We start from the raw sequence: 15,318 nt of genomic DNA on the forward strand, positions 1-15,318 counted from the left end.
GAGTGATGACATTTTGGTATTTGCAAACTCAGAAGCAGAGCACCTAAAACGTCTAGAAAGTACTCTGAAGAGGTTGAAAGACCTGGGACTAACATTACACCGCCAAAAATGCGAGTTCTTCAAGGACCGGATTGGATTTTTCGGCTTCATCTTCCAGGCCGCAGGAATATCGCCAGATCCGGAAAAAGTCAGAGACATTCGGGAAGCAGCAGCACCACAGTCCCCTACGGAAGTGAGGAGCTTCTTAGGGATGGTGACGTACTGTGGGCGTTTTATAAAAGGACTGGCGTCGATGGCGGAACCTCTCAGGGCACTAACAAAAAATGAGGTAGTGTGGAAATGGGAGTCACGAGAACAAGAAGCATTCCAGGCCCTAAAGAACGCCTTGTCGGATGGCGACACCATGGCATATTTTAACTCAGCGGTGGAGTCGGAGGTAGTGGTGGATGTGAGCCCAGTCGGTGTCGGGGCAGTGCTGTTACAACCCGATGAGCGTGGAGATATGAGACCGATTGCATACGCAAGCAAAGCACTATCCAGCACAGAGATGAGATACTCCCAGATAGAAAGGGAAGCCCTGGCCATCATATGGGGATGTCGCCATTTTCGCCTATACATATTGGGCAAACCTGTAGTGGTGGTCACCGACCACAAGCCGCTGCTGCCAATACTAGCGGGTGCATCATCAAAACCCCCACCCCGCATTGAGAGATGGATGCTGGCCTTAATGGAGTACGGGGTGAAGCTGGTATACCGACCCGGGACCAATAATCCCGCAGACTATTTGTCAAGGCATCCCAACAAAGCAAGTGCAGAAGGAGACGGCAGTGAAATGGAATGCAACGGTCTACTCTGCCAGATAGTGGAAGGTGCGCTCCCCAAGGCACTGTCGAGACTGGCGATCGCCACGGAGTCATGCAAAGATGAGGTCTTCGACATCATCAAGGCTGCGGTGAGAAGTGGAGATTGGAGGGAAGTCCTGCACAATAATTTGCGACACCAGGAGGAGGCCCAGAAAGATCTACAGGCTCTCTGGAGGGTGAGAGATGAGTTATCGATCTCCGATGATGGGCTGTTACTCAGGGGCCGACAGATCGTCATCCCGCGAGAGCTCAGGCTGAGGATACTGGAGCTGGCGCACATTGGTCACCAGGGGGTCGTGAAGACAAAGGCGAGGTTGAGGCCAAAAGTATGGTTTCCAGGCCTGGAAGAAAGGGTGGAGCGCTTTGTAAAGAGATGTCTGGTCTGCCAAGCTGCCACGCCAAGGGACAAAGCACCACCAATCAGCTCGATGGAGCGCAGCACAAAGCCGTGGAGTACGGTACACATGGACTTTGGCGCGATGGGGCGGGGAATGTATTTTCTGGTGGCAGTGGATCAATGGTCGAGGTACCCGGAGGTGGAGGTGGTCGAGTCGACGGCCACCGAGTACACCACGGCGGCGTTGGACAGAATGTTCGCAACGCATGGGTTTTCCGACATCGTGTGCTCAGACAACGGACCACCTTTTACCGGTCGCCAATTTGCCCAGTATCTGAGTGAGAGGGGGATTAAACATCGGAGAGTGTCCCCGTTATGGCCGCGGGCAAATGGTGAGGCCGAAAGAATGATGCGTACGCTCAACAAGGTGATGCGAATCTCAGCCAGCAAGGGAGAACCCCTCAAAAAGAGAATGGTGGAGTTCCTTCGAGTGTACCGCACAACCCCTCACCAGTCCACCGGGGTTGCCCCTGCCGAGGCACTTTTCGGGCGCTGCCCGAGAGGGATGATACCGGAAGTGGAGAACCGAAGACCTGGAGTTATAGACGACGAGAAAGTCTGAGAGGAACGGGCGGAACGCAACGAAAAGGAGAGCGAACGGAGAGGTTTGCAAGAAAAGGAGATACAAGTCGGAGACTCCGTGCTCGTCAAGAATCGGCACCCGGAAGGGAAACTGTCCTTGCCATTTGAACCACGCCCCTGGAAGGTGACCCATGTGAAAGCCACTATGGTGACTGCAGCCAGTGAACGTGGCACCGTCACCCGCAATCGATCGTTCTTCAGGAAAGTGGATGTCGTGCCTGAAGCTCGGACCTCAGGGGAATCCTCGATGCGGGCGTCAAGCCCAGAGATCCAGGAGAGCGAGCCGTCGAGAGATCCAGACCCTACCTGTGGCGCTGACTGTCTCGTACCCACGGTTGTGCCAAGATATCCAGTTCGAGGGGGAAGGAGACTTCCGGCTCATTTCAAAGACTATGTTATGGACTCGGGCGATTGACTGAGGTAGTCCCGAAGCCTACACATGGTGTGCAATGTTTGTATTACTGTTACGTTTGATCACGTGAGTACAATTTGTTCGTACTACACTGCTGTTTGTTGTTACAAAAAAAAGAAGAGATGTGACGTCCCCGCAGTGGTCAGCGCATGCGCGAGCCTCGTTCCCGGCCGCGCATGCGCAGAGGAATAAACGGCGCCCGTGCGGCAGTTCCCGCCGGGACGCGGACCAGGCAACAACGCGTCCCACGTCGTCCTTGCATGTGTGTCGGGTGTGCGTGTTTGCATGCAGGAGTGAGTGCGGGTCCCTCACCCGACCCTCCGGGGTGAGGACACAACAAACACAAAGTCTTAACCAAAGTCTTGAAAAGTTCACACAAATAAAATCCACTGGCCAAAGTCTCTTCTTTGTCTGTTGAAAGACCTCTTTCTTTACAGTTCCACAAATAATTAACAGCACCAATGGAGCTTCCTGGACGACTTCCTTCCAGGAAAGAATAGATGAAGTTGACAAAAGTATTTCTCCCACTTTGTCAACAACTTCTGTATTGTAAAATTCTGCTGTGTCTTATGTACAGTTTATCAGGATGTTCTCACTTGAGATTTACTCCTCTCTCAGCAACTTCCTTCTGCGATATAACTGTGAGAACGGTTCCTTTGTCCCACAGTTAACTTAAACAGTTATGACAAATACTGCCAGACACAGTTCCCTTACTGCTAATACAACTGCTACTGCACTGTAATTTGCTGCTACAACGGCAACTTCAGGAATAGGCAATTGTACAAGACATCTTCTACCTCGACAGGCTGGCAAGGCACTCTTCTTTCTATATCACCAGAAAGGCTAACCTCTTTTCCTGTCTTGCAGCTCCCATAGGCGTCTTAGACCACTTCTTATTAACAGTCTTTGCCATGCAGATGTAAAGCAACTGCAGTGAACAAATACCAGCTCCCTTCACCAGCTTTATATACACCTTGCCTTCAATGGTTACCCCCAAAGCGGTTGTGCCACTCATCCAGCTTTGGATGACGACTATTGGGTAACCATACAGTCATCAGCTTCAGAATACTGGTGTACAGTACTTATGTGTGTGGGTTATGCTTTCATAGAGATCCCTTGGGTAATTCTTGTTCTGGCTTCAACTTCTACTACTTCTATAATCTCCTGCTTCAGCCTTTTATGTGTTGCTAGATGTCTATCTTCTATTGGAACCAGAATTACGCTTACGCAGTTGTGTTTCAGTATTGAACTGCCTCTTCAAAGAGAGACGCGTTTCCACATTTCAGTCAGCAAACAGCCTCCAAGGTATCAGGAAACATTGTCTCATGCGCGTGGTCCCTTTAAATAATACTTGCAACTCTTAGGGAAAGTCAGTTTAACTTCAATTAGGCTACCGTCAGATTTCTTCATGTTAACCGGAGCCACGTGTCCGCTCGGCATGAAAGTACTGCTGATGTTTAAGGAAAGAAAGGCTTTTCATTACACGTGAGCGTTTCAGTTAAGTGTGTGTTACTTTCCCATTGATAAAAAGGCTTCCCATTTCTACGGTTCATTTCTATTCGCTTATATTTCAGCGCGAGTGTAATTAAAAGCTGGCTACAGTTATCAGCAAGGAACTTCTGCTTCTCAGGAGTACATAGCTTATTTTTCCGACTCACAATTATAACGACTGCGGGCTGCAGCAGCTTCCTGACTTCTCCTGCTACTTCTGTGGGCATTCTTGGAATCCACACCCCTGTGCTGCATGGGTGTCTCCGATCCAGCCTCACTAAGGAAGAGTCTCCTACTCTCCAATTTCCGTCGACTTGCTTCTGAACACGGGTCTTAGGAACAACTGCAACTTTAGCTCTGTATTCACAGCAATGTGGTACACCTGCAGAGACTACCTTCTGCTTCCACTCCCCTGCTATTCAGCTATTCAGGGTCTGTGACCACAGGCCCAACTCAGAGTTTGGAATTGAAAGTTGCCTCGATACTCCAGCGTGCCTTTTGCGGGCTCATTTCCTTGTGTACGGCTGGCTAAGTGCGCTGCTTCTTTTGCTATTGCCGACCTTCCAGCTACTGCCCCCAGCTTCTTTTTACTGCTTCTCTGTCACACAGCCTTTGTCACACAGTCTTTTATGCTCCTCAGTTGGGCTAATATGTTTCAGGTGCAGACCCTTGTGATTAATTGCCTGACTTTGTTTAGAGTCATTAGGCTTGCCTGCCAGACCTGGACTCCTGCCTGCCTATTTAGCCCTCTTCTTCTTCACATTCCCTAAGGGATTCTGGGACTTGTAGTTTGAACTAGGGAAGTTTAATTTCCCTAATTCTTCAGAAGACGTTAAAATGGATTTTCGTCTCCAGATATAATTAAGAGAAGAATTATAAGCTAAACCCTTTTTGAGAGGGAAGGCACAGAAAAGGTCACATGTTCTTCGCTCCTGTTGGAATACTTTTGATCTTGTGAAGGATATGGGACCCTATGTGTATAAAAGATTGGTTTCTTGGATTTAACACAAAGTGGAGTCCCTCTTTCAGGTTTTACCCTCTTATCCTGAATAGGGCATGAAAATGTACCATATTGACAATAAGCCACTTCCTCCTTTAAGTTTGTGTTAACCGTATTCCTCTTCAAAGAAAAATATTGTGTCTCACCCTGCGCAATCTCCTCACTTCCCAGGGCCTGGCCTCCACCAAGGTGATTCTCCCACAGTACACCACCCCCAGGATTGGGATCAGGAAGTGTCAGCCCTCTCCTGGTCACTTGGGAGGAGACTAAGTTAGGGTTTTAGTGGGGGATCTGCAGGATTCTCCACAATACGTATCGTACTGGGATTACCTTCCACTGGGAAACTCTCCAGGTCTGCTACACACATCCGTGCGATCTGTTGACACTGCTCACTCTACTTATTCCTCTACCTGCGTCTGCCTCGCAGGTTGCTTCCAGCTTCCTGTGGCCCGCGCCTAACAGGAACGGAGCTTCCCCCCCTCCTCGTATCTTACAGTTCTCGCCAGTCACCAGGACACTGCACACCAACAGGAGAGCCGCTCTCTCTCCCAAAGCAAAGTTTACTGCAATGCCGCTTTCTGCTGTGCGACCTCTACAATTTGGGTTATAAACCCGGGAGACCCTCTCAGGACCATCATCGTGCATTACCACCTTTTTTTCGCGGCTCCGGTGTCTCCTCTTCACTCCCACTTCTGCTTCCCCTGCAACTGCAACAGGTGGTCTCTGCAACCCCACCGCTTGTTCTAATGGCCTGCACCTGAGGGAGCCTTATATATTCAAAAGTCCCGCTTAGGTGTGGGTCATTAAAACCAATAGACTGCATCTTGCAGTTTAGTGACTCCAAGTCCCTCTTCCTCGTCCCAGTACTTAGGGCATTGTGGGACTTAAGTCCCCAATGTGGTTTTTGTTTCTTTCTTCCAGAGGAAGCACTTTAACATTATTGGATTTACTCTGTTAGGTATGGGTTCACTGTAAGGGTGTGCAGGATATCTGGGACCAGATTTATAAGCGTCTCCCAACAAAATAAACAGGCAAAACGACCCATAGACATAAGTTTGACTAAGTTAACCTGTTTTAAAAGAGAGAATTGCGATATCAAATCAAGGAGTGAGTTAAAAAAGATACGAGTAGCAAGCTGTGACTAAAGGCTACTTATAAGGCCTGTTTAAGACATTATCGCTGTCAATTGAACCTGAGGGACGCTGGTAATATGTTGGAGGTCATGGCGAACAATAACTCGCATGATTTTTGGAATCTAATTAAAAATGGTGACAAACACCAAACGGAGGCCCAAATAAATACAATCCCTGAAGTAGAATGGAAGGCCCATTTTACTGAGATTTATAAACAAACTGGTCAGTCAGAGCAAGTGTGGAATGGGATCACGTTTAAGAAGGTAGACTGGGACCAGGACAATCTGAGGCAATTGATTACTAGAAGTAAAACATGTATGGCCCCCGGAGCCGATGGTCTGGCAATGTGTGTACTGAAAAACAGTCCTGACATTTGGGTAGACATTCTGGACATTATGTTTAGAACCATACTGAGGGCAAAAGAGGTACCACCGTCGTGGCAAACAGCAATTGTAGGGCCTTTATGCAAAAAGGGGCCCCGTTTTAACCCCTCAAATTATAGACCTATCTCTCTTTTTGACTGCCCTGCTAAGATCTTCACAGGTCTGATATTACGAGATCTAAGAAAATGGGCTAAAGATAAGGGAAGATTAGACATCTTTCAAACAGGCTTTCATCAGAGACTGGGAACCGAGATGAATGGCTTCTTGTTAGAAATGGTAAAAAAGGGGGCAAAGAAAAACAATAGGCCACTATACACAGCCTTTATAGATTTTTCTATGGCAATCGACACAGGCCCAAGCAGTTTACTATGGGCCAAACTGGAAAAATGGGGATGTCTTCCTGCCTTGTTGGCTATCCTGATTGCACTACACACAAACACCAGTGTGTGTGTACGCATGGACAGAAAAGGAAATTTAACTGCTCCGATCAAATCGGCAAGAGGACTGAAACAAGGTTGTTTATTGGCCCCAATTCCATTCCTCCTCTTCCTCTCTGACCTGGGGGATGCCTTTACGGATACCAATTGTTTTCCCCCCCAAATTGAAAGATAGTATGATAAATTATTTATTTTATACTGACGATTTGATCCTTATGGATTATACCCCAGTAGGGTTACAGCTGCAATTGAAGGCTTTGGAGTTATTTGTTAAAAAAGAACATGCTAACAATTAACGTTCCAAAATAAAAAATCTTAGCCTTTAAAAAGGGTTGGTGCAAGGCAGGAGGACACTTCAAGTGGACCATAGGGTTGAACTCTTCAAACGAAGGTGGAAACAGTCACGTACCTGGGCTTTCAAATTTTCCGGAATGAAAATAGTTTGTGACGGCTAGAGGGGAAAAAATTAAAGATCAAGGTCTTGGCTGCTCAGGGTAGCTGTGTTAACAAGAAATGTGGCCATTTTTCAATAATTCCTGTTCGAGAGTTTTACTCCAAAAAAGTGGTCACCGTTATGACATATAGTGCAGAGGTTTTATCTCTTGCTCTCAAAGGTCAATGGGGTAAGTTTGAGGGACTCTTTTGGGGAAGGGTGTTGGGACTGCAGACTAGTGTCCCGGCTCCAGTCCTGAGGTGTGAATTGGGTCTGGTATCGTTGGAAGCAAAGGTTAAATGGAAAAAACATAAACTTCATACGAAAAGTCTGTTTGGCGGAAGAGGGTTCGATCTGGGGTTTGCTAAAAAGTGTCCTAGATACAAACTCCCCCCGTGGGTCTTATCGATTGGTTCAGCCAATGCCTTGAAATCTTGAGTACCATAGACTCCTCACTGGAATATCTAGTCTTGATCCCACTGAAAGTTAAAAAGAGGTTGTGGGAGGCCGATTGGATAATTACAATCGAGCACGTTAGGAAGTTCCATTTATTCGCAAGTTTGCTTCTAGGTGCCAGACCCTATATCATACTACCATATTACCTTAGGTAATGTCCGGGGCCTTACTGGCGTGGCCAATGCTTCCGTTTTCGTTTGAACTTGCTACCCACAAACAAAATATTGGGTGCTTGTGGGGGAATAGTGCGATCCTTGAGAAGCTGTCAATTCTGTAAAACGATGAATGTTACAGAAACCCTGCAGCACCTACTGGTTCATTGTCCTAAACTGCACAGGCAGTGCCAAATACAATTTTTGCCCCTTTTGAAGGATTTTAGAACAGTCGATATTGGTTGGGTTTGGCGACGTATCTTCATGGGTAAATCCTTGAAATGGTCCTTGGCTGCTACCCGTTTTATGAAAGAAATTTTAGTACCAAGTTACGATTGTTCCACTTAGTGATTTTACTATATCATACTTGTATCCGTCTAGGGAACAAACATTTTTGCAATATATTTATTTGTTAGGCATCTTAGTTTTTAATACTTTAGGAAAGATTTATACAGAGGTTTTGTCACGTTTGTGTGTTTAATTGGAAACCTAAAAGGTGTGTTTTACGTTGTGTAATCGTGTTCTTTTTAAATAAGCAAGTTTTTGGGGGGGCGTGGCCTGGAGCCGACTCGTCTGGAATGCTTTCCTGAGAGCTCCCGCTCGGCCCAATGCGCCCATTTAAATAAAACCCATATTCTGCCTCCGTTTGAGCCCGGGATTGAACCCATCGGTGGGGGAACCCCCCCCCGCACCCTCCGGCCGAGTGGGTCCCGGTTTTACCCCGGGATTGACCGATACGACACCTCTGTCGCCCAGGGACCCACTCGGCGGAGAAATGGCCGCCACAGCTCCGACTCCCGGAGAACGCCCAGGAGGGGGCGGAACAGTTACAACAGCCTGCCGATCTGTAGCCGTGTGAGGTGGACCGTGTTTTCCTGCTCCCCGCCCGCTGATGTGCCACACTGCCTTTGGACCCAGCGACCGGCTCCTTTCGCTGGCGACGCCCGGATCAGAGCTGCTCCCGGGGCGGTGAGACACCCGGCTCTCCGCCTCTACCCGCCTCCCAGCACGCAGCCACTGGCCCGCCCCTGCTCCGCTGAGCCCCGAGGACGGCCTCTCGAGCCCACAAACATAATTCCTAGGCCCATCCGACTACAAGCAACTGACGAAGAGCTAGCAACGCCGCTCGGCCTCAGGTGGCCCAGCATCGGCCAAAGTCTCCTGATTTCGCCAAAAGCAGCCATCCGCCTCGCAGTGAACGAAGGACTCAACGGATCTCTGCCTCTCCCTCCCGGGACGCGGCCTCTGATCTGGGGCTGCCCCACCGTGCTCCGTAATAAGGCGGGGCATCACCCCCCCACGCACTCCCAACATCTGACACACGGCCCACGACAGGGGCCCATTGACCACCAGACAACGCCGCCCAGGAGCAGAGGCTTCAACAACATCCGAGCGCCAGTCCCACCAGAGGTGTGCACAGGGTCCGCGCAATATCTTCAGAGGCACCGGCCCAAGTATCTCTTCCCTTCACTCGGTGGATCGGTATACACTCCCAACGGCTGCCTGCCCAGACTACTCTAGAACTTCAACACCCCCAAAAACTCTCGCCTCAGCCCCTGCATCTTCTGGGTCCAGTCCAGTCGGCCATCTTGCGAACCAGCACCCTGTCCTCGACTGCCTGCCTCAAGCCGCCTCACTACATCTTTACCCCACCTATCGATCCTTCTACCGCTCCACAATCCTACAAGGGTTGTTGCCCCCCCCCCCCCACCTATTCAGGCTGCCCTAGGATCGTGGGTTGACCCCGAAACCAGCACAGCAACACAACAACGCGCCTGCATCGGCGCCGGGAGGTAAGGAGTCGGGCGAGCTGGGAGGGCATCCTACTAGCCCCGGGCCCGCATCGGTGGGGGGCCACCAACAGTCTCAGCGGCCCGCGCCCCTAAGCCCATTTCATCTGTCCCCACTGGAACTTCCTGGGGTACCATCTTAACCACCTCCCCGATCGAGGTCCCCACACCTTCGGAACTCCCCCAAAGCCTCAGCCTCCACTATCTAGTGCAAGCGACACCCGCCACCGGACTCAGTGTCCCAGAACCAGTAACCCCCTGTCAGCACAGAACTTCCTTTGCCTCGTCCACCCCGAGGTGCTGTCACACACCTCTGGGCACCCACTACAATGTCCAAAAGCGGGAAGACACCTAAACAAGGTGATATTGTCGCCCTAATGAACTCAGCAGCCATTGACAGGGCCAAGAAGGTTGGTTCTCCGGAGGACTCCACCAAGAATAATGTCCCGGCACCCGCAGAATCAGATTCCATCACGACACAAGCCGCAACCAAAGCTGATCTCCAGGATCTACTAGTGGCTCTGACCAGGGAAATCCAGAAAAGCTCTGAGGAAAATACTAAGAAAATAACCTCCCTAGACAAAAGAATGGGGGAAGTGGAGCACCGAACCGCCGAATTAGAGTCTGAAGTCTGTGACCAGCGATTCGAAAATGGACAGGACAAGGACAGGATATCCGCCCTGGAAGCAAGATGCAACACCCTGGAGACAAAGCAGGAGGACTTGGAAAACCGATCAAGGAGAAACAACATCAGAATCCGAGGCAATCCAACCTCTATCCCGGAATCAGACCTGAAAGCTCACATATCGGACCTCCTCCGATTTATCATCACTCTCCCGGACACCTTCCCGCTGGAATTAGACGTTCCCCCCAGACGTTCTGGTCAGAATTCACTTCTTTCAGATAAAAGAGGATATTATGCGAGAAGCAAGACAAATGCGACAGATTACATTTCGAGGCTCCTCGATCTCACTTTATCAAGACCTAGCAAATGCAACTCTCCTGAAGTGAAAAGCAATCCGACCCTTGACAGCCTGGCTACAAGACGTGGAAAATCCCGTACCACTGGGGCTTTCCCACGTCAGTAAACTTCAAATGGGAGGGATCTCAGAGGCAAATACAATCATTGAAAGAGGCAGAGAAACTCATGGGCATAGCTGATACTGACACCAGCACCGAACCTGAAGAATCAGCTCGCCCTCACCGGGACGACTCCCCAGGAGGGTCCTGGTCCAAATCCAACAGACGACGCAGACTCAGGGGCCCCCCGAAAAAAGATGGCGGCGGGGGTTGAACACGCAGCTACAGTTCCATGATCCCAGACCCAGTTGACCACACACACAGGGTCCACCCAAGCCCAAATGAAGCCCTTCTGGAAATATCGCAAGCAACCCCTATGCAAATGCGCAGAAGCGCGACTTCCGGCGAGCTCCCACACGGTTCATCTCGACGGCCCAGTTGGCCACACCGAGCGCATTGGTGCCACAAGTTCCCCAGTGGCAGTAGGTAGACGTTCCCTCTACCAGTTCAACTTTGGGAAAGGAGGAAGGATACAGAGAGAAATTTGAAACTTACAATAATGCCTTATCCATCACGGTCCCTCACCGTCGCTAGAGTCATCCAAGGACTCTTCAGCACAACATGCAACAACACCCGAAATCAAACCCTCAACTCATTACATTCAACAGACCAAAGCCCGCAGATCAGCCCAGGGATAAATCCCATGAGACAACCTCGTCACCACACCGCCAGAGATGGCTAATACAACCGAATTAAGATTCCTCTCCTGGAATATACAGGGGATGAACTCACCAAGAAAACGCAGATCGGTAGAACACCGCCTGGGTCACCTTTCCGGAGACATCGTCCTACTACAAGAAACGCATCTACTCGCAGAGGACGAACATCGCATAAAATTCAAGAGATACAAACATTCCTTCTTCGCCACTTCTGGCTTAGAGAAAAGAGGGGTGGCAATTCTTCTCAGCGACAAAATTCCACTACTCAACATCACAATAAGTAGAGACCCAGAGGGCCGTTTCCTGCTTCTCAAAGGCATCTTCGAAGAACTTCCCATCACATTGGTATCAATTTACAGCCCCAATACCTCCCAAAGCAAGTTCCTAAACGACATCCTACCAACTATTCTATCATTCCAGGAAGGCCACCTATTCATTGGCGGAGATTTCAATGCCATCCCTAACCCACTGCTAGACAAAACTCTTCCCGCCACCAATAATGATCATTATCAGGCCCTTGCCTTACTCAAGCTGTTCAGAGAAACGGACACAGTAGATGCATGGAGAATACAAAATGGCACCTCAAGAGACTACACACATTACTCCAACGTCCATAAGGGATACTCAAGAATTGACCTAATTTTAATCCCCGGCATCCTTTACCCTTGAGTCAATAACACGGAAATCCACACACGCATGATCTCCGACCACTCTCCGATCTCTGTGAACCTAGCCATCTCAGGCCAGAAATCCCCCCCTCAAAGGTACTGGAAATTGAATGATTCACTCCTTCTAGACATTAGTATAAGGGACGAAGTGGAGGACTCATTGATCAACTACTTCGAAGAGAACACCACACAAACATCTCCCATCAGTATAATCTAGGACGCAATGAAAGCGGTGGTTAGGGGTGTGCTAATTGGGGCCAGGGCGGCACAGCGAAGGATCTCAAACATAGCCACTTCCAAATTAGAAAAAGAAGTATCCCTCCACAAATCACAGCTAAAAACTCAATATTCAAGGAAAACCGAACGGGCCCTGAGAAAGGCAAAAACGGACCTGGAAATGCACTGCGCCGACCGGACAGCCAAGTCCTTAGCGTATACAAAGCAGTTTTACTATGCCAAAGGAAACAAAGCAAACAGGATATTAGTACAGAAGCTGAGAACGCTCCGTAGTCGGAACAATATACTCAAACTACGAGGGGGAAATGGAAAACTGCTCTTCTCCCAGTCGGAGAAAATAAACAAACTATTGAGATACCACACATCTATAATGTCCAGCGATCCGTTAAAGCTAGAAGAATACTTGAGCACACTGCCGCCCCGCAACCCCGCCCAACTGGAACATCTGGAGGTTCCCATTGGAGAGGAAGAAATTATCGAAGCCATCAAAGCCCTCAAACCCTCTGCTCCAGGCCCAGATGGCCTAACCGCAATCTTCTATAAAAGATTTGCCAGAGTGCTTGCCCCACAACTATCCGCCTTATTCAACTCTTTCCTAACCACGAGAGCCGTCACAAAATCCATGGCCGAATCAATCACGATCCTGCTTCACAAATCCGGAAAAGACCCCGAACTGCCAGATTCCTACCGGCCCGTATCGCTCCTGAACAATGACGGGAAGATCTTTGCCAAAGTGTTAGCCAGAAGACTGAGCCCGACTCTTCCTAGCCTAATCGACCGTGACCAGACAGGATTTATCCCTGGCAGAGGGACCCACGACAACATTCGGCGAGTACTAAACCTAATTGAATGCGCTCACAAATCAAAAACAAAAATGGCAGTAATCTCATTAGATGCCCACAAAGCCTTTGACCGGGTGGACTGGGGATACATCCGCGAGGTCCTCCAACGCTTTGGCTTCGGCCCTAACTTCACGTCATGGGTCATGGCCAACTATCAAATCCCCACTACACAACTCCGAGTTAATGGCACGAGGTCCGAACACATCCATATCATAAGAGGCACTAGACAGGGCTGCCCACTCTCGCCCCTGGCCTTTGCTCTGTCCATGGAGCCCTTCGCCGCCAGAATCAGACGAAGTGAAGCCATAAAAGGAATTCAGGTGGGAAACCACAAGTACAAAATCGCACTCTATGCCGATGATGTGATGTTAACCATGACGAACCTTCCATCCTCCCTGGGGACACTATGGAAGGAGATCGAGGAGTTCGGTGCCCTATCGGGATTCAAAGTTAACTTAACCAAATCTTCAGCATTACCCATCAATCTATCCCACCTGGACGAGGCCACACTCGCACCACTCTCACCAATTCCCTGGGCCAAAGAGGCCATAGAATACCTCGGAGTCCAGATCACCAGAAATCCAACGCGCCTCTACTCAAATAACATCCCACAATTACTCAGTGCTCTGCAGAATGACCTCAAGAGATGGAAACAACGAGAAATCTCATGGTTCGGACGAATTTCAGCCTTGAAAATGAACCTGATACCCAGATGGCTATACCAATGTGCTTCTCTGCCACTACAAATCCCATCCCCGGCCATACGAGCACTGCAGAAGAAATTAATGGAATTCGTCTGGGGAGGGAAGAGGCCTAGGATCAACAAACAAATCATGATGAAAGGAAAGCCACTAGGAGGAATGGGTGTCCCTGACCTAGCCGGATACTCGCTAGCGGCTCAACTATCTCACGCATTCGCCTGACCCCCCGTTATGGCGTCAAATCGAAGAGTCCTGGTGTTGGTCCCACTACATGACCTCCCACACCTGCCACTACTAAAACCACAAGCCAACTCCGGGCCACTATCTGCCACAACTATCACAACCCAATGCTGGAAAACTGCAGCGCGGAAATGGGGAATCCGCGGCTCCCTGGGACCCATGTCTCCCATCTGGAACAACCCGGAATTCACACCTGGAAACCCACCACGAGACTTCCACGCCTGGATAGCAGGGGGCCTGGCGAAAACTGGCGATTTCATGGAAGAAGGCTCTCCCATCACCTTCGAGAGATGCAAAACAAAATTCGGAGTGGGGGAACGGGAAAGGTTCCGATACTCGCAAATTAGGCACTGGATGTCACACAGAAGGACTCGGGACAAATGCTCGAGAGAACCAACAGCCCTGGAGCTCACTTTAACATCCCCGACCAACAAAGGCAGAATATCCACCATATACCGGCTCCTGGACAGATCGGACCCAGCAAAGAAAGAAAGATATATGGCGGAATGGGAAAAGGATATTGGCCGGGAAATAGCAGTAGAAAACTGGGAACAAATATGGTCCAGATTACATAAAAGCTCACAATGCGTCACGAATAAGGAGGGAGGCTATAAACTGTGCTACACATACTACACCACCCCCACCCAAATCCATAAAGCCAACCCGGATTTTCCCGCCACATGTTGGCGAGGCTGCCAAGCCCCCGGATCACTTTATCACTTAGTAGGGACCTGCCCAAAAGCAGAGATATAGTGGAAAGAAGTGCTGAAACACATTAAAGAAATCTCTGGCCTCTCAATCCCATGGCACCCAGGAATTGTCCTTCTGGGCGAAACCGGCGATGGAGCATTCCCGATTTCAGGTCATATCTCCCGCCTATGCAACCACCTACTACTAGCCGCGAAGATTGCAATGGCTCGATTATGGAAAGACAAAAATGGCCCCTCGATCGCCCTATGGTGGGCCAAATGCTGGGAGATCGCAGTTTCAGAAAAAATCACAGCAATCCGCTCGGACTCCCTAAATAGAACCCTGAATATATGGGACCCATTCTTAGACTATGCGGCCAGATACCCAACTCTCACCAGGAGGCCTCCACTCACAAGATGGCTCCCATGTAGCCACCTTTATTAACCCCCGTCTGGACCCCGAACACACCGGAACATATGGGAACATTCACCCAGAACTTTCCCGCCCAACCGCCACAACCATGAACCGCCCACCATCTCCTCCACCCTCCAACTCACAAGAGACTATAAAGGCACTGATTAATGTTTAAATTGACATATATTGCATTGTTGTATGAAATACTCTATCTTGTAAGATCAATAAAATGTTGTTATGAAAAGAAATAAAAAAATA

Source organism: Ambystoma mexicanum, chromosome 3q (genome assembly GCF_040938575.1).
Source record: "Ambystoma mexicanum isolate Mex_15411 chromosome 3q, UKY_AmexF1_1, whole genome shotgun sequence".
Classification (NCBI taxonomy): Eukaryota; Metazoa; Chordata; class Amphibia; order Caudata; family Ambystomatidae; genus Ambystoma; species Ambystoma mexicanum.